The sequence below is a fragment of the Cynocephalus volans genome, chromosome 4, assembly GCF_027409185.1.
Source record: "Cynocephalus volans isolate mCynVol1 chromosome 4, mCynVol1.pri, whole genome shotgun sequence".
Classification (NCBI taxonomy): domain Eukaryota; kingdom Metazoa; phylum Chordata; class Mammalia; order Dermoptera; family Cynocephalidae; genus Cynocephalus; species Cynocephalus volans.
The window spans coordinates 96555361-96579713 of NC_084463.1; the positions used below are offsets into that span (position 1 = coordinate 96555361).

Genomic DNA, 24353 nt, shown 5'->3' on the forward strand with positions numbered 1-24353 from the left:
AGAGTGGTGTGGATTGTCAGGGAATAAAGTATATCATTCCATTTTTTATTACTTGCTCGCCTCCTGGGCCTAAATCTTGACTCTAACTTAGCTGTGGGGAATTTTGCCCTACTACAAAGTAGGGCAAAAACTCCTGACCCCTCACTGCCATCTCAGAGACTGCAGCAAAAAGGAAACCCTTGCAAAGTAGCTTCTCTGGTGACACTGTCCTTGTTCCTTTTTGGAAACTTGACTTACAGAGGCAAATAGTATGTGGTAAGGAAATCAAGCCCATTCGCTGAAGTCTACACTGAGGTGTAAATGATGATCTGATCTTCTGCTGAGACTAATTGCTAAGAATTTGTAGGGATCATGGAACCCGAAGATATCATTAGGTGAATGTTTAGCAAGGAGCATTAGTAGCAAAGCTGGTTGCCCAGTCCAAGGTTCTTTAAACATCATTTCTTGCTAGTGCTGTAATCTCTGGAAGTCCACAGTACAACGTAGTAATCAGAGCCAGATTTTTGAGCAGTTGAACCCAATGGCTTTCTTCTTTTTGCCCTGACCCTGAGATTTTAGAAGTAGAAATGAGTAGTTTCTAACATATTTTAGTTCAATTTATATCACTTCTTAAGTCATTAATACAATTATTTTGCTTGTATGTTTTGTTTCTAATTGCACAAATACCAAGAATTTCCTAATATTACATTTTTCATTCCCTTCAGCCACTTAATTTTCCCATAGTTTTTATTCCTGTCTATTTTTCGATGTTGATTATTGTTTAAATATAGCAAATGAAATGCCAACTGTGGTACCCATATTTCCAAGGCCTAAAATAAACTTAGTGTGCAGACATCCATAGACAAAACACAAAATCCTGGCTATTATCTATTTACATTGTAAAGTAGTTTACCAAGGTTTTGGAGATTTAGAGTGCCAGTTAATTATCCTTCCTCCCTTCTGTTGTAGAGAATAGGAAGAAGGAGCCAAATGGAGCTGAAGGTGTCACCTTTACTCATGACTACCCAATATGTCCTGAAGTATAGTCTAGAAATGTAAGTCTAGGAGTACTCTGTGCAATGAGAGAAATCCAAATCACTATCGACTATATAAAGTGAGACAAGAGGAAGCTAAGGACGAAATCCTGGGGATTGTAGTAGACCTTAAAAGCATCCCTGTGAAGACTGAAGAGAGCACAGAGATGCAGGAAATTGTGGCCTTAGATAATCCAAAGGATTTGGGAGAAGCATTTAGGAAAGAAGGAGTGCTCCACTGCCTCAAATGGTGCCAAGAAATCAGAGAAGATAAGAGCAGCAACAACAATAGTATTCATGGGATTTTACAACAAAAGAAAAGTCTTAGCTCACCCATGGTGGAAAAACTACTGTTCTCCCTACCCCATCTCCCTAGACTGTAATGACAGAAATACCTATATTTTGTTTTCCAGTATGCCTTCACATCTGGCTCCCATTGGGTATAAAAATATGTCCCTGAAAGATCTGTGGCCTCAAATTATTCATTATAATCCTAGAAGAAGGATTTAGCAGTATGTGTCTGTGTGTTTGGAGGATGATTAGTGATAAGATTTTCCTTTGTAATGGGGGCCCAAAATTTCTGGGTGTGAGGACTGTAAATTACAGGGTGATAAGTGCATCACAGGGTCCTCCAGGGTCCCAGGCAGGCTCTGAAACAAAGCCCAGCATTACCTTCCTCCCTTCTGTCATTCATAGGACATGACTTTCCTGTTAAATTGTGAGATTCTTGATCCATGTTGTTCAGCGCTGTAGGGGATGTACTGATGTTGATGCCCAGTAAATGTTTGGCAAAAGTAGCCTTCTGCAGGTATAAGAAATGGGGAAGGGGAGGCTACGAAAACAAACTCCATTTTCAAATTTGTGGTCAGACCCTAGGGCATAAGGGAACTCCATGTGCCTGCTTATGCCACTAAGTACCTACAGAAAGGTTCTTTCTCAAAATCAGCAAACAGTCCCTAATAGCTACTTTTTAGTTTCCTAATGTTGCATTTTAGTTTTCCTGCTATTCAAGCCAGAGCTATGATTTGTCGTTACTCACATGTGCCTTCAAGTGTGTATAAATTTCCTGCATTGCATTGCCACCTCTGTGCAGGTTTTCCAGTCCTTTAAATCTTCTAGACTCTTAATTGTGAGGTATATTCCTGGATAACCAAAATTCACTTAAATGTAAGGTACCACTTGTACTACTGATCCATTTCTCATCATTTGAGTCAAGCTATGTGTGTAGGGTACAAGGGCTCTTAATTTCTTTCTGTGCTATAATGACTTATGAATAGGGAGCCTAGAACACAGTGAGGACTTGATAAATGTTGAATTGAAATTTATTTATTTATTTATTTATTTTTTTGTCTTTTTTTGTGACCGGCACTCAGCCAGTGAGTGCACCAGCCAGTCCTATATAGGATCCAAACCCGCGGCGGGAGCGTCGCCACGCTCCCAGGGCCGCACTCTCCCAAGTGCACCACGGGCTCAGCCCTGAATTGAAATTTAAATAGCATCAGGTACCCAATAAGCTTTTCCCAGGTGAATAAAGCCAGTGTTAGGTTGATCTCACTGGGATGGCGGGCAGGGAGAGTCCCGAGCCTCGTAGCTTCCTCAGCCACTTCTTGAAAAACCAGGGGCCTTCACTGTGCACTTCCAACAGCCTGTGTATTTTTAGTCCTGCTTTTCATGTAAGTTTCCCGTTAACTGCTTGCAGGAAATCTTTTCTTGGACATGATCTGCCCATTTCCTGAAGTTTCCTCTCCACATTGTGTCAGTTTGGGGATGAGTCAAGTCAGCAGTTTTGGAGAGGGTTTGTTCTCTTCCCGGCCACAGTGTCCCCCCTGTGTAGGATACCAGAAAGCTGCCTTTCTTGTCTTTTCCTCGGGGTGAAGGGAGTAGGGGCAAGCCCTTGGTGTGTGTCAGCCTCTAAGGCTGCCTGACACAAACATCCTTTTGTGTGTGGAGGGGGGTATATGTGTGTTTTTCTCCTTCCCAATGGATGTTTTCATTTATTAGGTCCGGATGGGGTCCTTACAGCTGTAAACAATGGTGTAAGAGATAAAGAGCTGCCTTAGTGGCAAGGCTGTGGTGGCAGCCACTGGTGTTCCTTTTCTACCTCTGCCCACCCCCCTACCCCCCCTTTTGTCTATGGTGAGTTTGGTCTGATTTGTGCCAGCCTAATGCTTCTACGATTCCTTTCTAGGACTGGAGCCACATGGACACTGTTCTTTTCTTCTTTTTTTTTTTTTTTTTTAAAGATGACTGGTAAGGGGATCTTAACCCTTGACTTGGTGTTGTCAGCACCACGCTGTCCCAAGTGAGCTAACCAGCCATCCCTGTATAGGATCTGAACCCGTGGCCTTGGTGTTATCAGCAACACACTATTCCGAGTGAGACACGGGCCAGCCACGGGCCAGCCCCAGTCACTGTTCTTATTGAAGACTTCAAACTTAGAGAAAGAGATTTTACATGACAAGGATAACAATTGCTCATGTTTGTACAGTGTTTTTAAACGTGTTATGTATTTTGAGGAACTGAAATTCTGGCTTTGTTTATCCTTTAAGAATGGAGGATTTGGATCAAAAAGTATGCGTTTGAGTGCTGGCCCTGCTATTTAGTAACTGTGAGACCTCAGGCAAGTTGTGGAGGTTAATAACAGTTCCCACTTCACAGGTGTATCAAAGTTTGAATAAGAAAATACATAAGTGCTACATATGAAGCACTCAAATCTTAACCAAAAAAGGAGAGGAGAAGAGGAAGTGTTAAGTGAGATAATGTAAATGAATATGCTGTGCATGAAATGCTAAACATATTAATTACTATTTGGTTTGAGGTCTAAGAGTAAGCCTTTTCTCTCTCCTCTAAAGCTACCCCTTCACCTGGATTCTCATTCTGACCATTCCTTACTTTTCTCAGTTATCCATCACAATGGGCTGTTTCTTTCACATATTAACATGGCTCTCCTATCTAAAACAAACCACTATCTCTTGAGGCCAGGCCGTAGCCCAGCACTTGGCACAAAGTAGGGTTAAACCTTTACTCGAATAGATACTTGTGAAAAACTCCAAAATGCAAACCCTTGTATTTCTCTTCTTTCCCATTGCAGGGGCCTACCGCTAGGGACTCAAACTTGTTTCTTAATCTTTATACAAAGGGATCAGTGTAAGAAATGGAACCCACTCCAGATACTTTGAACAGGAAGGAATTGAATACAAGGAATTAGATGCATAGCAAATGGTAAGAAGAACCAAAGGTATGTGTTCTGGTCAAGAACTCCCTGAACGACCTCCCAGGACACCAGTGAAGTGATCAGTTTAACACTCCATTCCCCACTTCATAGCTGTGATCTAGGGATTGGAAGGTCAGGACTTGAGAAGCTACCAGTGCAACTGCCCCATGGTACTCAGGAGGCTGGAGACTACCTCAGGGGCATCTATACATTTGTTTGCCAGCAGAAACAAAAAATAGCTGAAAGAGATCAGGAAAATGGTCTTTGCCTTACTTCCATCTTACGAGTTTTCTATGAATGCAAATAATTGGCGGATGTCTGTAAGCAAATCTGGTAAGGGTGATTTTTAGTTTTCCAGAATTTCTAACTAGAAGAGTAGAATAGAAGTTGAGTGAGCCAACCTACAGTACATACCAAACAGCTTCATCTAGAAAGTATTTGAGGTAGCAACGTGACAAGATGAAACCTAGATGAGGAAATCCAACCAGATCTGACTGTATCTAGTTATTACCTAACAAATGCAGAATCACTTTCATAAAATCATGTTTTTCTGTGGAAAATCTTCCATATCTCCTCATGGCCTTTAAAAGAGTCTGACTGCCCAGCCAGCTCTCCCTTGTACTTGTTGAGGACGTCCATTGTACTCAACCAATGTTTGATTGAGTGTGTACTGTAAATGTCAGATATTCTGCTAGGCAAAGGGAACACAGAGTCAAAAAAGAAAGAAAAGTGCCGAGCCCGTGGCGCACTCAGGAGAGTGCGGCACTGGGAGCGCAGCGACGCTCCCGCCGTGGGTTCGGATCCTATATACGACTGGCCGGTGCACTCACTGGCTGAGTACTGGTCACGTAAAAAAAAGACAAAAAAACAGAAATGAAAATAGTTACAAAATGATATTACAAATGCTAAAAGGAAAGTATTCTCAGGAACACAGATGAAAGGTACATAAATCAGATTGGGGGATAAAATGAAGATGACTATGAAAGAACTGCCTTTCATGTAAAAGGTTAAGTGAAAGCATTTTATTAATATAAAGATTCTACAAGCCTGTCCTTATAAACTATAATCTCTTTCGCCCAGTCCCCCAACCCAGACAAAAGACCCCAAAATGCTCTTTATTTCTCCGAATATTTTTTAATGAAAAATTTCAAACATGCAGCAAAACTAAAGGAATTTTGCAGTGAACACCCATATATCGACCATTTAGATTCTGCTATTAATATTTTACTGTGCTTGCTGTATCACAAATCTATCCATCTATCCATCCCTTTGTCCATCCATCATCCATCTTATTTTTTAAAGCACCTAAAGAAAATTGAAGACGTCAGTACTTTTCTCCTAAATACTTGAGCATGCATATCATTCACTAGAGTTCCGTATTTGTGTAGTATTTTTCTTTGAGGTAAAATTTACATGGAGTGAAATGTCCCAATCTTAAGTGAGCATTCTTTGAGATTTGACAGAAGTGTAACTCGAGCTCCTTTTTAAGCTAAAAAACATTACCATTATCCCAGAAAGTTTCCTCATGCTCCTTCCCAAACAATTCTCAGCCCCAGCCCCACCTCCACCCTCCAGAAGCAGCTGCCATTCTGATTTTTTTCCCCTACAGATTAGTTTTGCCTGTTTTAGAATTTCATATAAAACAGTCTTATCGTTTGTACTCTTTTGTGTAAGGCTTCTTTCATTCAGCATCATACAGTGCTTTTTGAGACCCAACCATGTTGTTGATCGTGTTTATAGACCGTTCCTTTTTATTGCTGAGTAGTCTATTCCATAGGAAGAATACACCAGGGTTTGTTTATCCATTCTCCTTTGGATGGACGCCTGTGCCATTTCCAGCTTTTGGCTATTATGAATAAATTCACTCTGAACCTGTAGTATACTTTTTTTTAGTAGACTTTTATTTTTTTCAAACAGTTTTAGATTTACAGAAAAATTGGAAAGATAGTAGAAAGAGTTCGTATACTCCACACCCAGTTTTTCCAGTTATTAACACTTCCACATAATGTCCTTTTGTCCATAATGTCCTTTGGCTTAGCGTTTTTGGCTGACTGCTTAATGGATGCTATTTGGGAAAAATGCAAATACAGTTCTACCAGTAAATATCCTGCAACAGGAAATTGTTTTTGTCATCCATTGAGATTATTGACCCAGGATTTATTCTGTCAAATAAGTTGGACTTAAGAGCGCCTAGTGGTCGGTATATATTTCCATTCCTTAGAGTCTTGCTCAGGGTAGGGTCCAGGGTCAGGTCCTTGGGTCCTTGGGTCTCCAAGTAAGGGTGATAGGGCTTTGTCCTCATCTGCAAAAGCAAATAATCACCTTGCCACCACTTTCTGGCTTTCCCACTTCTAAGCCTTCCTCTCACATCCAACAAATCCTCAACAAGGTTGTAAGACTTTTTTCCAAAGCACAGTTTATGATTATAACAACAATTAATACTTATCCTGTACTTCCCATTTTATAAAGCTCTTTAACATCCATTTCTTCTTCATTTCAATCCGGTAAGGTGTATATTATACCCATTTTATAGATGAAAAACTAAAGTTCAAAGAAATTGAATTATTTCTCTGAAGTCACGCTGTTAGTTATTAAGAGTTTAGGATATAAACCCAGCGCTTTCTTGCCCTTACATCCTGGTTTGTTTTTTTTCTCTTTATGTCTTCTTCTTTCTACTCAAAAGTTTTTGAGCTCACCATTGTTTTTCAAAACAAAGTCCAAATCATTTAGTACACCACGTAAGGCCCACTGTGATCAGGACTCAACTTACCTTTCCATTCTCATCTTTTCCTGGGCCTCTGTAGTTTCTAGAAACACTCAGTTGTATATTGTTTCCCAAATATGTCATGAGCATTGCTACTTTTATGCATCTTCCCTTTACATTCAGAATATTTCTTCTTTCTTCCATTCTTCATATTTTGTCCCCAAAATTTGCTTCTAGGAATATATTTCATCCTTTAAGAGTCATCTCAGATATCATTACTTTCACATGAAGCATCGGTTGATCACTTCCCTCCTCCCCCAACCCATTCCAAGCTTGCAGTGCTTGGGTCCCTATTTTGTTCCCATTCCATTTTAGGATGCAAAAATGATTGAAACACGATCCCTTGAAATTACTTATAGTCTATTCGAGTGATGATGATATAAAATAGAACAAAAATTGGCCCAGATAAAGATTTATTGATTTCGCACTATGTACCCAGCACAGATAGTCAGTACATATTTGTAGAATTGTATTGAATAATGGACATGATGCATTTACGCTAAGTAGGAATGATCTTCAGCACAGACAAAAATGGTGTCTTACATACTGTGATTAAAGAGCTTAGAAGGGATATTTGCTCAAGTAAATCTCTAGCTAATTTCTCCTTAACCTTCCTCCCATCACCCTACTACCACTTTCTGGCTTTCCCATTTCTAGGCCTTCCTCTCACCCCCAACAAATCCTCGACAGGGTTATAATATTTTTTTCCCAAAGCATAGCTTATGGAATAATCTTACTGGGTCAGAACTATGTTGCTTTTTTTTTTTTTTTTTTTTTTTTTTTTTGTCTTTTTCGTGACCGGCACTCAGCCAGTGAGTGCAACAGCCATTCCTATATAGGATCCGTACCCGCGGCAGCTGGAGCGTCGCCGCGCTCTCAGCACCGCATTCTCCCGAGTGCGCCACGGGCTCGGCCCTAGAACTATGTTGCTTTGGATATGTTTGCTTCGGCAAACTGCAAACTGTGTTTTCAGATGATTTAAACATTCTCTGCAATAACATTTCATCTATTCAACAAAAGTTACTGAGGTACTATTCTATGTTTATGTCTATGTCTGAAAATACAAAAGATGAACAAACTGTTACCCTTAACTTCTGGAAACTTATAGCAGAATGCAGACACCTTCACAGACAAGTGATAATAAGTAACATGAATCTTTTTTGAAAAAATATAGGACAAAAATAATTTAATGATTTTTTATTCCCTTCAAAGTGCTTTCATAACCATACTTTCAATAATTTGCTCTTCATTTAGCAGTTTTTGAATTTACAGATGAAAGTTAGTACAAATTTGATTCTTATTCAATGGTGACTACTATATATCATTTCATTTTATAAAGAAATCCAAATAAATGCAAAAATGAAGTCCCCCTAAAATTTTATCTTTGTGAGCTTAAGTAATTTTCTCATTTGAATGGTGTTTGTGTTTGCTAGTCCTCCTCTGGCATTGAGTTGTGATATGATTTAAATGAGACATTGATGTGAAACTGAGGTTATAACACTTGTTTTCTCTCACAAGGTTGGAAGCATCTTCCATAAAAAGTAATTAAGAAGTTCTTTAGATACAGATATGGAATGAGATGTAATTTTGTTCCAAGACATAATTTTAGTGGAAAAAAGTAAGGTGCATATATTATACTGCTGTTTGTATTTAAAAGGGGGAAAATGTTATACGTATTTACCGTTAAATACGTAAAATATCTGTGAAATACAAAAGAACCTGGTAATAGTTATCATCTCTACAAAGCAGAACAGGATGGCTGGGGTTAAGGTAGGGGGAGACTTGTTATTGTTTGCCGTTTTATACCTCTTGATTCTTAAGTGATATTATTTCTTCAAAATTACAATGTTTAAAAAGAAATGAGCAAAGGAGATCCAATCAAGATGGTGGAATAGACGGTCCACAGCATCACTCTCTCCCACAAATCAACCAATTTACAGCTATAAAAATGTAACATCAGCCAAGCCCGGGCTGCTGGAGCTCAGGGGAAGAGGAGGAGAGACCTATGAAGTTCATGAAGACCGGAGAAACTACGATGAGAGAAAGAAAAAGCTGCTTTGAGCATTTCGGGCCGCGGCTGCTTTAAGGCTCGAGCTGATGAGCACATGGAGCAGGAGCCGGAAGAAGACACAGCTGTGCCCTTCAGATGGAGTTACTTGGAGGCAGAAGGGGAGAAGATGGCCTTGGTGGCCCCCAGGGCAGCAAGACTGCTAGTAAGGTTCCCATGGACCCACACAGGAGTGAGGAGCCAGAACAACTGAAAAAAGGGAGCCATTCAGAAGCTGGTGAGTCATCTCAAGGGACCGGTGCATGGCCCATCCCATGGGAAGTTTTTGCAGCATGGGCGGTGGGGAAGACAGGCCCACCAGAGGAACACTGGGGCACAGTAAGGACAGCTGATCTGCCCCCCCATCAGCACAGGACCACTCAGAGGAGACTGGTCGGGAATACAGAATTGCATGTGGTGCAGTTTGATGAAAAAACTCAGGCCCAGATCAGAGATTCTACAGAAAACAGATCCACCATGTCTCTGGAGAGCCAGAAGTACTTAAAAGGTCAACCATTAAACCCTGAGCTGCACAAAAAGCCTTCCCTAGGGAAACAGCAGCAGAGTAGCAATTTAAACAACCACACAGCTGAAGTACTGGTTCTCACAGGAAGTTCCCCCATGTTAGAAGTAAAGGACAAAAAATTAGTCCCGGGCCAGGCACACCACCAGCACCTTGGGGCCTGCCTGGGAACCGGAGGCTTGGATCTGGGGACCGGACCCCACTCCCACTTCAAGGCAAACTGCACCAGTATGTCGGGGCCAGCCTGGGGACCTGAAGCATGGAGAAGAGGACTGGACCCCCCTCCCACAACCAGGCACACCACACCAGCACCTTGGGGCCTGCACCTTGGGGCCTGCCTGGGAACCGGAGGCTTGGATCTGGGGACCGGACCTCTCTCCCACAACCAGGCACACTGAGCCAGCACTTCAGGGCCTGCCTGGGGAACTGAGGCATGGAGAAGAGGACTGGACCCCCCTCCCACAACTAGGCACACCACGCCAGCACCTTGGAGCCCACCCAGGGATCCAGGACATGGATAAGGGGCCCAGACCTCTCTCCCACAACCATGCACACTGAACCAGTGCCTTGGGGCCCACCCAGGGACCCAGGGTATGGAGTTGGGGACTGAACCTCTCTCCCACAACCAGGCACAACATGCCAGCAACTCAGAGCCCACCCAGGGAACCAGGGCAAGGAGAAGGGGAATGGTCCTCTCTCCCACAACCAGGCACACCAAGCCAGTGCTTCAGGGCCTGCCCAGGGACCTGAGGCATGGAGAAGGGGACTGGATCTCTCTCCTACAACCAGGCACACCAGGCCAGCGCCTTGGGGCACACCCAAGGGCCCAGGGTATGGAGATGGGGACCGGACCACCCTCCCACAAGCAGGCACAACATGCCAGCACCTCGGAGCCCACCTGGGGACGGAGAAGGGGACTAGACCTCTCTCCCACAACCAGGCACACTGAGCCAGTGCCTCAGGGCCCACCCAGGGACCCGGGGTATGGAGTTGGGGACTGGAACTCTCTCCCACAACCAGGCACACTGCACCAGTGCCTCAGGGCCTGCCCGGGGACCTGAGGCATGGAGAAGGGGATTGGACCTCTCTCCCACAACCAGGCACAACAAGCCAGCGCCTTGGGGCCCATCCACGGTCCTGGGGCATGGAGAAGTGGAATGGACCACCCTCCCACAACCACGCACACTGTGCCTGTACCTCGGGGCCCACCCAGGGACCCGGGACAAGGATAAGGGGACTGGACCACTCTCCTACAACCAGGCACATGGCGCCAGTGCCTTGGGCTCTTCCCAGGGACCAGAGGCATGGAGAAGGGGACCAAACACACCCCACAACCAGGCATACTTCCAGTGCCAAGGAGCATGCCAAAAACAGCACCCCCACGTGGGTGGCCCACCACAGCCACTACAATAACCATGGTTGCTACAAAAGCGGCTAGACACCACAGCCACCATGCAGATGGTCCGCCAACCACTGGAGTGCATTCACACAAGAAGAGTCACCAGCAGAGACAAAGAAAAGAAGAGGATGTCTCTTTCCACAAAACCCATTTCAGAACGACAGAAGAAGCATCCGCTCTATGATAATTTTGGGGGACCTGATCACATCTCTCAGTGTTGGACAGATCATCTAGGCAACAAGTTAACAGAGTAACCATTATTCTTTCAGAAGGAGAGAAGAAATCTAGGGCAATTAGAGGGGGGAGGGGGAGGGAATGGGGGAAGGGGAGAGGTTGGACAAGGGGCATAAAGAATAATTACGATTTGTAACTATATGCTAGTAATACTGATTTAATCAACATATCTCAATGTTCAACCCCCAAAATATGTATAATTGATTTTGATTCAATAAATAAAATAAATTATTAAAAGAAATGAGTAAAGAATTATTTGGAGTTAGTTTACCACTAAAAATTTATAGGAATACATTATTGTGAATTTTCTTTTTCATTCATGGTATTATTAATGTCATATTTGCTGGTGAAATCACCCTTGAAATATAATCTCTATATCTTGTGATTAGACTACTGGTAATGTAGTGGTTATCTGGGGTTGCTAAGTCATGTAAGATTTTCAGAAATCCTTCATTTTAGGTTGGTAGTAGTTTATGGACAGGAAGAAGGCACATCAGAGAACAGATAGAGTTCTTAGAAATCTAACATTATAAAATCTCTGGGCTGAAAGAACCAGAAGTTCATTGTAATCTACCCTTCATGTATGTTTGTATGCCCTCTGAAACATTCTTGCATAGTGGTCATTGTCACTCCAGTTTTGCTCAATATTAATAGAGATGCTAAGTCAAGGTGAGCCTCAACTCAGTTGTTTCCATGCTGTCCTGAAAAGATCACTAGACTAGAAGTCAGATACTTGGCTTCTAGTCTCAGCTCTACTATTGATGAACTCTGTGGCTTCAGGCAAATCGTTTTCCCTCTCTGAGTCCCTGGTTTTTTATGTCTAAAATAAGAGCATTGGACTCTGACAGGGATGGTAAGTACATGGCCTGGCTGTTGTTACTTTACCCCTCCCCACCTGTGATAGATATCACTTCTCAGTTGTGTCACGTTCTTTATGATGGATAACCACAAGTGAAGTCTCAGACTCCTTCTCAGCACAGTCTTCCAGGTAACTAGAACAAATAGGTGAGACTTGGGTGGGACTTGACAAAAAAGATGAAAATCATTCTCTTCCATCTCTAAGGTTCTCAGATAGCAGTGTGCTGGTTAATATTTAACAACAGGTTCTCAGTGGGAAAAAAAATGACAATGATGATGCCCTGATTTGTAGCATTTGCCAGTTTCCTTGGTGTAATTATTCCCACCATGGCTGATTTCAGGCTAACAATGTGAAATCAACTGGGTTGCAAAATTCCACAAAACTTAGCAATCAGCATTCATGAGCTGAGAGAGCCAACTCTGGCCCATCTCTGTAAAATTGGGATTTTGGATTAACTGGCTACAGCCATAAGTGAAAATGAAAATGATCGTCCTCCTTAGGGAATTTTATTCAGAGACGTAATCCTTACTTTGCAGTCTCTTGGACTTTGTGAATACTTGGTTGTGATGAGACCCCAGTGAAATTATTCTACTTCCCTGAGCCTCAGTTACACTATCTGGAAAATGGGAATAAGGCTTCCTACCTAACAAGATTACCGTGAATAATGAGAGATTGCACAATAAAGCACTTAGCACGGTACCCAGCATATTGTTTGCCCTCTAGAATATTCTACTTCCTTTACCAGTGTGGGAAGCTACTATGTTAGATTGTGCCTTTAACTTTTGCAGACTCATGAAAGGCTAGCCATTGCTTTCCCTCTAGCACCTTTCTTTTTCTGACTATTATACTCCCTTGACATTCCCTTTTCCTCTGCTTCTCTCCTCTGCTCTAATGTACTTCATCTTCAGTCTAAGTGGAGTATAAATATTTAATCTTATGTATTCCTAATGTTTTATCTTATTTATCATTTATCCAGTCCTTTCTTAGTAGTTTGTGCTTTCTGAGATTATAGGCACACTTGTGGGTAGAGACCACTCCTGTGTAAGTCTCTAGTATTATCACCCATCACAACACCGTGAGCAAGTAAGTGCTAAGTCCCCACTCTTGAGACCAAACTTACGTCAAGGCTGTTGCGAAAAGGAGCTTCTTTTACATGAGTACCAGAGGAGGCTCCTAAAGATCAACCCAGACATAAGGTATGGTACTCACAGTATCATACCCACTAGTATGCACTCATGATCAAAGAACTGATAGCAGGTAGAAGTAATATCACATTTTAAGAACACATTATGTTTTCAGTGCAAGTGGAGTACTTCTCAAAAGTTGTCTAAAAACTAAGTTTTGTTATAAAATGTTTATAAAGTGAGAGGTATTAGAAGAAATGCAGTATAAGCTACATTGCATCCCTAATTACAGGTGTCAATTCTCCAAACACTTACTAAACACACATACTGTACGCTACACACTGCTGTGGACTAGGCATAAAAAGACGTGAGATGGAATTCCTGCCTGCCAGGAACTTACAATCTATAGGCAAGAGCTAAATCAGCCAACCAGTACAACATAGGATAAGTGCAAGCAGTAATTGAGGTAAGCAGGAGGTGTGGTGAACCCTAGAAGCAAGTTGTTTCCATCAGCCAGGAATGAATGGAGAATTATGGGAGAGTATCCTGGAAGGACCAATGAGGGATAACTCTGTTCCCCTTCTTTCCTCTCTCATAGCACTTAGTACTGTGCTAAAATTAAGATGTCTTTGGTACAGAGGTGATCACATCCACTCCCATTGTTTCAGTTACCATTCCAAATCTATATATCTCCAGTCCATGTTTGAACTTTGGGAACCAAATCCTTGCCCTACAATTCAGCTTCACAAGGATGTCTTGAAGACTCTCCAATTATAAATGTCTAAAACAACTCAGTATCATCTACCCTGTACCAAATCTCCTTGTGCTCCAGGAAACCTGCTCAGTAGATGTTACAGTTTGCTCAAGCTAGAAACGGAGAAATTCTTCGCTCTGTCTCTCCCCCAACATTCCAGCAATCACTAAGAAATTTTTTTCCTGCTATTAAATATCGCTTTATGGGCCGGCCCGTGGCTCACTCGGGTGAGTGCGGTGCTGATAACACTAAGGCCACAGGTTCGGATCCCATGTAGGGATGGCCGGTTAGCTCACTGGGTGAGCATGGTGCTGACAACACCAAATCAAGGGTTAAGATCCCCTTACCGGTCATCTTTTAAAAAATAAATAAAAATAAATAAATAAATAAATAAATATCGCTTTAGCATTACCTTCTCTCTCTCTTCATTGCCCCACTGTAGTCACCATCATTTCTCACTGGAACCATAATAGTCTCCTAATTGATACTTGGGACCCTAGTCTTGCTCTTCTCCAACTTTTCATACCAGCAGTCAGAGTGATCTTTCCAGAAAACAAATCTAGCAATAGCACTCCCCTTTTCTGTTGCCCTTAAGATAAAATCCAAATTTCTTAACTTCTTTTTTTCTTTTTTTTTGTCTTTTTCGTGACCGGCACTCGCACTGGCCATTCCTATATAGGATCCGAACCCGCGGCAGGAGCATTGCAGCGCTTCCAGCGCCACACTCTCCCGAGTGCACCACGGGCTCGGCCCCAAATTTCTTAACTTCTTTTTGCTGGATTTTTCCAACCCCTTCAACAAAGAGAATACCCTCCTGCTGTTCATTCTGGTAGCACACCATATTTCCCTTTTTCATAATTTAGTCATCTCTTGGTATGAGGGGGATTGGTTCCAGGACCCCTCGTAGAAACCAAAATCTACTGATGCTTCAACTTCCTGATATCAAATGGTATAGTATTTGCATATAACCTATGCACATTCTTCCATATACTTTAAATCATCTCTGGATTACTTATAATGCCTAATATAATGTAAATGCTATATAAATAATTGTTATACTGTATTTTTTTAATTTGTATTATTTTTTATTGTGTTATTTATTTATTTATTTATTTCTGATACACAATTAGTTGAATTTGCCAAGGCTGAACCAGCTAGTGGATATGGAGGGCCGACTGTATTGATCATGCTTTATCATAATTACTTGTTTCTTGTTGACATCTCTGCTAGACACTAGACTCTCAGATCATGGACCATGTCTGTATTGTTTGCTGCTATATCCTCATTCCCTAGCACAGTGCCTGGAACGCAGTAGAATACTGAATGTGTAAATGAATTATTTTAAATGCCCTTTTAAATAATTTTCTAACCTATAAAATCAGTAAAAGGCCTCTAATGTTGCTCTTTGGTAGGTGTTAATCATATAACAGATCTTCCTTAAATAATATACATGGGTGAGAGATTTCAGTTTCTGTCATTATATCTGGTTCTGTCAGGAGCCATAGAGATCAACATTACAAAGACTAAGGATAAGTTAGAGGGGAAGACATGGGAGAAAAACTCTAAAGAACAGAAACTTTACCACTTTTTTCCCTACTAGTGCTACAATATGTATCTTCATGCAATATATTTTTCTTTTCTTTGAATTATTCCCTTAAAGTCGGTTGCCAGAAATGAGAATTATCAGGTAAAATGAGATGAACATTTTTAATATTCTTGAAATACTGCCGGATTGTTTTCTACATGCATTGTGCCGACAAACAGCCTTGAACAACGTACAAGGGTGTCTGTTTTATCACACTCTTACTACCACTGGGAGGTGTCATGAAAATCTTTTTGCTAGTTTAGTGGAGAAAAAAATGGTTCTTCCCCATTCCTTGTAGTTAACGTTTGGTCTTTTAAATCTGATTCTTCATGAAGCTCCTTCTGAAGAAGCATCCTAATCCTCAAAGACTTGTTCAGAGGCTGTGTGGGGCTCGCCATCTCAGCGGCCTCTGGGGCACAGCATCTCTGTTGTGCAGCGGTGGGGAGGGGCAGTGATGGAGGGAAAACATAACACAAACCACACCATTGTTAGGGGATGAGGTCGCTGGGATAATACTGTGAGAAGGGATGAAAAGAACGATTCTCCATTCTTGATTGTTGTGATTTCCAAAGATGAGCCAACAGCTCCAGCACGGGAAGGGATGGGTCTTTACTGCAGCCAGATGCTCCTTTTTCCAGTGCTGCCTCCTATTATTGCTGGGGAGAAGGGGTGGGGGATAGCGTAGCAGCTGAAACAGATTAACTTTTATGCCAATTTCCTCCCTTTGAGTGATTGCCCTGGACCTGGGGACATTAGTCAGAAACTGTTTACAAATAAGATCGTGGTTCAAGGTCCACACTGTGTAAGAGCCAACCTTCTGGAGTTTGTGCACCATTCCTGCCTTTATCTATGGGAGCTGCTTGAGGCAAAAAGAGCTTTCTTCCCCACTGCCGCTGCCTTCGTTCAGGCCCTCATCCTGTTTGTCTGAGCTATGGCAATAAATAACTTCCTGTTTTCCTTAATCTATCCTCATCTCCACTGCTGCTAAAGTAATATTTCTACCAAGCACACTGGGTCTTACCTCTCTCCAGTTTAAACTATCAGTGGTTCCTCACTGCCTTTAGGGTAAAATGCAAGCTCCTTTACCCAGATTTTTGGGGGTATTTAGTAAGCAGGTCCCAACTGCCTTTCCAGACTGGCTTCCATTCCTGCTCTGGACTGTCCTGGTGGTGCCCTGTCTAGTGCATGCCTTGTCTTCTCTATAAGGTGCTCGTGTTGGTTCCTCTGCCCTGGTCACACTTCTGCCTATGTCCTACCTGATTAACTCCTAATCCTTCACATCCCCGCCTCAAAGAGCAGGGCCCCCTCAATTATCACCTCTTATGTGGATTTTCCCTGGTTGTTATACACTCCTGTTCCTATAATCTTCTAGTAGCACCTATACAAAAGATTATGATTTCTATGATGGTTTCCCCCCAAATCAGCAATTATCACCTTCCTTTTGTATATTTGTATTTGTGAATCCTCAGCTTAGTACAATATTTTGCATGTAATAAGTGCTCCAAAATGTTTCCTTTCCTTTCTGCTAACCTATTCTTAAGCTCTTTAAACTTCAGTGTGTTCTTATTTTTAGAGCTAATAAGGAGAGTAATGTAGTTTAATCCTTTCTTCCTTTTTTAATGGTTGACAAAACCAAAGCCCAGTGAGGGAAGGAATTCATTCTGGGATGCACAGCCAGATTTAATGGCTGGTTGGAGGATCCATTTGAGGCTGATCTACTTAGGTAACTTGAAAAAAACCTTAAAGTAAAGGATTGTGTCAGGAAGAAAGGAAAAACTATGATTCATTGCCAGGTTCTTTGCTGAGTGCTTTGTGTATGTTACATCTTTTTTTTTTTTTTAACTTAGTCCTTTTTTTTAGATTATAGTAAAATACAATAACATACATATAAAATTTATCATCTTAATCATTGTTCAGTGGCATTAAGTAAATTGAAATTGTTGTGCAACCATCACCACCACCCATCTCCAAAACTCTTCCATCTTCCCAGACCGAAACTCTATACCCTATAGAAAATAACTCCCTTTTCTCCCATTCCCCAAGTCCCCAGCAACCACTGTTCTGCTTTCTGTCTTTGTGAATTTAATTACTGTTAAGTATACCTCATAAAAGTAGAGTCATGCAGTATTTGTCTTTTTGTGACAGTTTATTTCACTTAGCATAATGCTCTCAAGGTTCATCCATGTAGCAGCATGTGTCAAAATTTCCTTCCTTTTTAAGGCTGAGTACTATTCCATTGTATGTATATACCTGTATTAGTCTGTTTTGTGTTGCTTATAACAAAATACTTGGAACTAGGTGATTTATAAAGAAAATAAAATTTATTGCTTACAGTTTCTGAGGCTGGGAAATCCTAAGTCCATCTGGTGGTGGCCACAGTGACCCAGGGGTCTCACATTGCAAGGTGATGGAAGCAGAGAGAGCAAGAGAGTCTTACTCTCTTCTTTTAAAGCTCTCAGAACCATGCCCTGATCACCATTTTTAATCCATTCACTACTGCACAGTCCTACAACCCAGTCACCTCTTCAAGGCTCTGCCTTTCAATTACCGTAATAGGATCTCCTACCCTCTTAACAGTCATGGGGGGGGGGCTAAGTTTCTAATACATAAAACTAGGGGGACACAATTCAAGCTTCAGGGAGTTTTGGGAGGACACAATTAAATCCTCTACAATACCACATTTTATTTCTCCACTCATCCATTGACGGACACATGGGATGCTTCAACCTTTTGACTATTGTGAATAATGCTACTATGAATATAGGTATACAAATATATGTTTGAGTCCTGCTTTCAATTTTGGGGGGTCTATACTCAGAAGTAGAATTACTGGATCATATGGTAATTCTGTCTTCAATTTCTTGAGGAACTTCCATACTGTTTTCCACAGTGGATAGACCTGTTTACATTTCCAGCAGCAGTTCACAAAGGTTCAAGTTTTTCCACATCCTCACCAACAGCTACATTCTGGTTTTTTTTTAATGGTAGCCATCCTAATGGGTGTGAGGTATTTCATTGTGGTTTTGATTTGCATTTCCCTAATTATTAGTGATGTGAACATCTTTTCATGTGCTTGTTGGCAATTTTGTATATCTTCTTTGGAGAAATGTCTGTTCAAGTTCTTTGCCCATTTTTTAGTCAGATTTTTTTGTTCTTCTTGTTGTTGATCTTGTTCAGTTGTAGTTCTTTATATATATCTGGATATTCACCCCTTACCAGATATAAGAGAGCACTTCAAAAAGCCCATAGAAAAATGGAATTAAAAGATAATATGAACTTTCTGATGACTCCTTAAGATTTGTAAATATTTTCTCCCTTTTGTGGACTGTCTTTTCACTGTTGATTGTATCCTTTGGTTTACAGAAGTTTCTAATATCGATGTAGTTCAATTTATCTATATTTTTCTTTTGTTGCCTTTGCCTTTAGTGTCATATCCAGTAAATTATTGTCAAATCCAATGTCACGAAGCTTTTCTTTTGTTTTCTTCTAAGAGTTTTATAGTTTTAACTCCTACATTTAGGTCTTTGGTTCATTTTGAGTTAATATTTGTGTATGGTATAAGGTAAGGATCCAACTTCATTTTTTTGCATGTGGATATCCAGTTTTCCCAGCACCATTTGTTGAAAAGATGTATTAATCCTGGGATATGTTATAACTATCTTGTGGATGAGAAACCTGAAGTTGAAATATCCCTAAGATACCCTAAAAACAGCCCCTTGGTAACCTTGGCAGACCAAAGGCATAATAGAAGAAGAAAGACCATTTATGATGTTAGGTGAGAAGAAGAGGGGAATGGAGAGAGAGGACAAGCAAAGCAAAACAAGCAAAACAAGCAAAACAGGATTTGCATAGGCAGCTAGCCCTGAGCAGAACATTAAAGTATATGTAGAATTCACTTCAGAGCCCTTCTTCTACGCTGTTACTTTCCCTCCTTTTGTGACTCTCTTGAAGTAGCTCCTTCAGTTTCCTATCTCTTCTGAAACTCTTTTTAAAGCTTTTCCATAGTCTGTCCCAGCCTGTTTTCTCAGCTTGATCTGCTGTCACTTCCTTCTGTCACTGCACACCAGGAGTGGAGCTGTGTTAGATCCCACTGCCCTAGTGCCAAGCCCTGCCTTTACCCACCATGGTCATTTTATTCACTTTGCCTTTAGTGCACTTCTGTCTTTCTCCAGGCCCTCTTAAGGGTGGGGCACATGTTCTCTGTGTCGCAGTGGCACTGTGGCACAGAAGTGGATGCTCAGTAAATGTGTCAAAAGGATGACTAAACAGTTTTTGTTCATCTGTGTAATCATTCAGCATATGCAATATAGTCTTACTTCAGGGATTTTAAAAAATGTATTGTGACATGGTCTGTGTCTACCACAGATTGCAGTCTAGTTGAAAGAAGACAAGATATTTTTACACACACTTACATTTTAATGTTCTGTATAACATGTAATCCTTGTAGCATTCAATGAATGGCAGGAAAAACTAGTTTATCTCCATTTTACTATGAGGATACTAAAGCACAGCAAAGTTGAGGAATTTGGCCGAGGTTACATAGCTAACAGGAGATTGAGATGGGACTTAAACCTGGGTGACTGACTTCAGGCAAGATGTTTAACCACTTTAAGCAACTCAGTTTTTTCATCTATAAAATGAAGATAGTAACCTTTGCTTTCTCTGTGGAATAATTTTTTTGTATTAAAAATCAGACAGTGTATGTCAGTGAAGAATTTAGCACAGTACTGTGATGTCATATAGGTATTCTGATGCTAGCAATTATTTGTCTCTATATCCGGTATTTTTTGTCACTGTTGTAACTAACACACTTCCTGTATATTACTTTGGAAAAGAGGCTCGCAAGTGCTATCACAACATTTTTTCCCTAGACTGTTGGGAATATTAATACCCACTCCTGCTTTACATGCAAGTCCTATATAAAGCACCTCATGTGATGCCTGCCTGACTTAGGCACTCAATGAATGGTTCCTTTACTTCCCCTCCTGGCTTTGTGCTTTTATGGATGAATTACATGGGACTTGATACTCCTAAATCCAGAAGCTAAGGAATAATTCAGCGAGAAATAGAACTCTACCATATTTTCAGACTATGGGTTCTTTTCAGTTTTTCTTTCTGCAGTCTTTCCTGTGTTCTCTTCACATTTTTGTGGTAAGTATATTTAAGTTGGTCGGATCACTGAGGCATAGTAGAAGCTAATCTGTACTAATACCTTATTTTCGATTTATAGAGGCCCCAGGGCACTTGTGTGATAAATGGTACTGTGTAAATTAAAACACAACTAAAGGTCTCTTCAGTGTTTCTTAATTTAAGTTTATTATGTGTGGTAATTTGCACCTAGAGGCTTTTGTTGTTATTTGTTGTAGTGACTGTGGCAGTAATGAGCCCGCTCCCAGAAAAGCTTGGCACATGTCCCATAGACAGTTTATTTGCATTTGGCAGGACTCCATAGTGTACCCTGAACAAATGAATCAGCCTTTTGGGGTATGGGGAAGCTGAATCATAGGGAGGCTGTTGGTCTTGCTAATGATCCCCAGTGATCCTGAGATGGGGGAATACCAGAGTGTTTTGTGTTTTGTTCAGTCCGTTAGCCTCTGGATTTAGGAATATCAAGTCCCATGTAATTCACCCATAAAAGTACAAAGCTAGAAGGGGAAGTGAAGGAACCATTCATTGAGTGCCTGAGTCAGGCAGGCATCACATGAGATGCTTGACATAGGACTCACATGTAAAGCAGGAGTGGCTATTAATATTCCCAACAATCCAAGATTCTGATCCCATCTAAGGACTATTTGCTTTATTGTGGTAGGTAACACTGTTTATCTGGCAGCTGTGTCAGTCCAAAGCACTTGAAGAACTAAAAAACAAAAGTGCTAGAAAAAAAAAATCTACAGTGATACTGAAGCCAACACACTAAAGCTTGTGCACATCTGATCTCATGACAGCCTTATAAGATAAACAGAGCAGTTGACACTTTCTTCATGAGTCTTAAGGAGGTCAAGGAACTTGCTGAGGGGTGGGGGTGGGGGGGGTGTCACACAATAAATATCAGACCGAGGACTGAACCCAGGGTTTCTGATAGATCACTCAATGATTCTCTAATTCTAAGATTTTTAACATAAAACATGTATCATATAATAATTTCTTATTTTCAGTTCTTGCTTCTACCATCCTTTTTGCAAGTTGGGAACTTCAAACTTGGAAAGGTGCAGATTTAGTTATCTATCTGAGAAATGGGAGGCAGGTCTGAGGCAGGTGGTTAGCATAAAGAGCCCAGAAGAGAAAAGCCTTGCTTTGCTACTTTATAACTTTATGTCTACGGTTAAGTCACCACTTCGCGTTCCCAGTTTCTTCAACTTTAAACTGGGATAATAATAGTAGAAAGGATGAAATGAGCTAATATATATAAGGATGAAATGAGTTAATATGTGTAAGGATGAAATGAGCTAATATATGTAAAGTGCTGAGTATGCTGTCTGGCAGAGTAAATGTGTTTTGTTGTTATAGTTATTATTGTAAAGAAAACACAGCTTGGAGAAACCCCAAAATTTCCCTCTTGTTTCCCCACTGCTTGCTTACTGAAGAACTGTAAGAAAATAACCTATACTACTACTTCTTTTTTTTTTTTTTTTCCCAACTCCACAGGTCAGCCTGGCTCAGAGTTCACGGTAAACACCAGGGAGCATTCAGTTGATTGTGGCCTAAGTTCAGGGCATCTTATGTAATGTTCTGCCATGTGACATATAGCAAGAAAAAATGGTTTCCAAGCCTAGACTGGAGAGGGGAGGGGGTGAGGGTGGGGAGTAAAAGGCGGGGGTTGGTATTCTTAGTCATTTACGTAAGGCATAAAGCTGATTTCTATCAATAGATCCAGTACTGGACAGCATTGTTTATTAAGTAAAACTGTCAGTAGAGCTCTCCTGTACTCTTTCCTTGTATCTCCCACCCCATCTCAGGGCCTCAGAAGTCTGGCCTCTGCATGACCTGGCCTGACTGAGCTTCTAGTAGGTACCTCTTCTTGGTGCCCACTACCTCCTATCTGACTGCCACCTCTTCCTGAACCTCGGGTTTTCTGGGTGGGTGGCTATTCTGGCAAATTAACTGCATCTTAGGTATTTATGGAAAGAATTAATAAATAAACAAATGTGTCGAGGCAATGTAAAAACAATATGATAAGCAGAATTAACACCCACTGCCTCGCCCAGGGCCTGGTACAAAACAGTGGCTTAATGAAAATTTGTTGAATAAATTATTACTTTTGATGTAACACATTTCCTATCTTAACCATGTGTTTGGAGCTCAGTTCAAATTCTGCCTCCTGTATTGAACTGTTCTCATATCAAATATAAACTCTCTGTCTATAATTGAATTTCATAGGAAAGTTTATATTTTATTCTTTATTTAGGGAAAGAAAAAACACCTTTCACTTCTGTTACCTCATTTGATTGTCACAACCACTCTCTCAGGATTATCATCATTTTATAATTGAAAAAACTGAGGCTTATGTGTATGCAGGGGCTCGACTTCATGCAGTTTTTAAGTAGCAGAGCCAACCCCAAAACTTACTTTTAACTGTTAAATTATTTCTATTTCAACATGTTATATAAGTGAATGTATATTTAATTTAATTGTGTCTTTGTTATAACTTCCCCATTAAAATGGAAGCCCTTTTAATCTGACTGTGCCTTACTGCCACCTGTGCTTTTCGGAGCTTCACACATAAAAAATGTTTGGAAGTAAATTGTCAGTTTTAACAGGGTTCTTCAAAGCCAGAATCAAAAGTGTGACCAATGGCAGAATTTCATTAAAAATTAGTGTAGAGAGAAAGGAAGTTTTAATGGGAGGCAAATCAAACTTTTTCCCCTGTATAGAGAGCTCCCTAATCAGCCTTCTTAATTTTCTAAAGATAGACTGTAGGACATACCCCAAAGGGTCTTCTTTCTGATGGTTTATACCAGGATCATTGTTTGTACCTCTGAGTTCAGCCTTTACTCGTTCCCACACCTGAAGCTGCAGCTCTAGATCACAGCATAGACTCGAGGACAGTGATTGTGGAACATTACAAGTCCTGGGCCGTGGTCTTCCTTGGCTAACTGAGATTCATCACTATTAATATCTAGGTTTCTATTAATACTGCCTTTTCACTGTGAGCTAATTTAAATCTTCTGTTCTCTAAGCTATTCTTAACTACACATTCTTGGGCCTGGATCCCATTTACAGATCATAACTTCCATTTTAGTTTTTATACTTGCAGAAATAATAGGAATTTTGCCCCCATTGTTTTTCAGAGGAGGGTTGTGGCTCTATTGGAATTTTGGGTGGGGCAATTCTTTGTTATGTAAGACTGTCCTGTCCCATGCATGGTTTGAGGTTATTATACTTGTCCTCTAGCCTCTAATGCCTGTAGTGCTCCCCAATCATTGTGATGATTTCCCTACTACCTCCACACACACATATGCACACACACATACACACATTTCCAGAACCTCTGGAGACTGGGCAGTACTGCCACTGGATGAAAGCCACTATAACCAGATGCCTATCTCTGCCAGCTCTTGGTCTCTGTTGACTTGAGTCCCTATCCAAGTTAGAACTAGGACTGGAGATGTTCCCCTTTACATCTAGAGAAAAGAAGCTTTTTTCAGCTTCCACAGAGCTCCTGCCTTTGTGAGGAAGAGAGGCAAATTAAAGCTCTGAAATAAGATCCCCTTGGGTCTTGGGCTGCTGAGACCAATTCAGTGTCATTGTCGCTCTGTCAAGATAGTTTTAACTAGAAGATTTAATTCTCTTAAAATTACATAAGGGCCAAGGGCAGGGAGTGGAGAATGACTGTGAAT

General features: G+C 41.0%; 1 protein-coding gene across 2 annotated transcripts in view; it reads left to right on the forward strand.

Annotated features, from left to right (window-relative positions):
- GAB2 (GRB2 associated binding protein 2) overlaps positions 1 to 24353 on the forward strand; it is a 168708-nt gene that overhangs the window by 61557 nt on the left and 82798 nt on the right. The gene's annotated exons all lie outside the window — the stretch shown is intronic.